This window comes from Pteropus alecto, unplaced genomic scaffold, assembly GCF_000325575.1.
Source record: "Pteropus alecto unplaced genomic scaffold, ASM32557v1 scaffold170, whole genome shotgun sequence".
NCBI lineage: Eukaryota > Metazoa > Chordata > Mammalia > Chiroptera > Pteropodidae > Pteropus > Pteropus alecto.
In genome coordinates this window covers 51,509-52,834 of record NW_006429634.1, presented here as the reverse complement: position 1 = coordinate 52,834, position 1,326 = coordinate 51,509, and positions in this window count along the sequence as shown.

Here is a 1,326-nt window from a genome sequence, read left to right as displayed (position 1 = left end):
AGGATGCTTTGAGCCAGACATCTCAAACTCTCCTTGACTGGCTGCCTTGAGAACTCAGAAACTGTGATTATAGTCTGCTCCAAGCATTAACCATTATTTTGTTTGTTTGTTTGTTTACATAGAGATGCCTCTATGCTTATTTAAATAAACTTGGCCTGTTATTTGTATAACTACAACAAGAATAGCAGTTGATCATAAATACCACAGGCCTAAGTTTAGGAGCCCACCTGCATCACTGCCTCCTGAAATGAGACACAACTGTTTAACTGAACTGACCTATTCTCAAAACTGAAACTGCTTTAGTGAGATATGGAACAATCTATTAAACTCAAGTCCTGGAATGTGAAAATTCTCAGGAATTTCAAATTCAGGACTAAAGTTATTCAAAACAGGATTCTCCAAGATATGCTTTGTGGTGCATGAATTATTTTGAGCTGAAGGCAATGAAGACCCTGTGGGTTCAGGAGAACTTTTATCCACTTTCCTTAAAGAATTTAAATTGGGGGCCTTGCCCGTAATAAGTGTTATTATCAGAAATAACTTTTTACGACCTATCTGAAGGGTAGGCAAACATCTAATCACTGAACATCTACTCTTCTTATCATCCTGCAAATGACTCTCTTCCCATCGTCCTGCAAATGACTCTTCCCTTCTGAAGCCCCAAGGCATCCTATCTCATCCTTAGCTCAGAATGTCATATACACCTCTGTCTCTGAACCTCTCATGTATGTGGGGGTCTCTGACTCTCCCATGTATGTGGGGTTTCTATAAATATACATATAATTAAATTTGTTTTCTTTTTAATCTGTCTCATGTCAATTTAATTATTAGACCGGCTAAAATAAAATTTCTTTCTCCCCGCAGTCTAGACATTAACTCCTTTTTATATAGAAACAGAAAATATTTCTGCGCCCTAAATGTCGACTAATTTTCCAGAAATACCACTGCCATGTTAGAGGGATGATTGTATTTTGTTTTAGAAAGCTTTACCGAAATTGTTTATCTTTCCAGAAAATCCCATCACTCATGGATACTATTGCATTTGTAGCTTTCGATGCCTGAGGATTCTACCTCTGCCAATATTCTGAAATTTCAGAATGTCTTTTATATTTGGGCCCAAACATTTACATATTGGAACACCTATTATATAATTATAATTTATTTTGTCATCTTTATCTTACAGTTAAGCCATGCATTGTTTATAAACACTATGCGTGTGAGTGAGTTAAATTATCTGTGGGTTCTATTCCTGGAGTGCGGGTTGGTCTTCAATCCAGTACTCATGTGGTCCCGACCCTTGGGTCTCGCACAGGTTCCCGCGGAGCG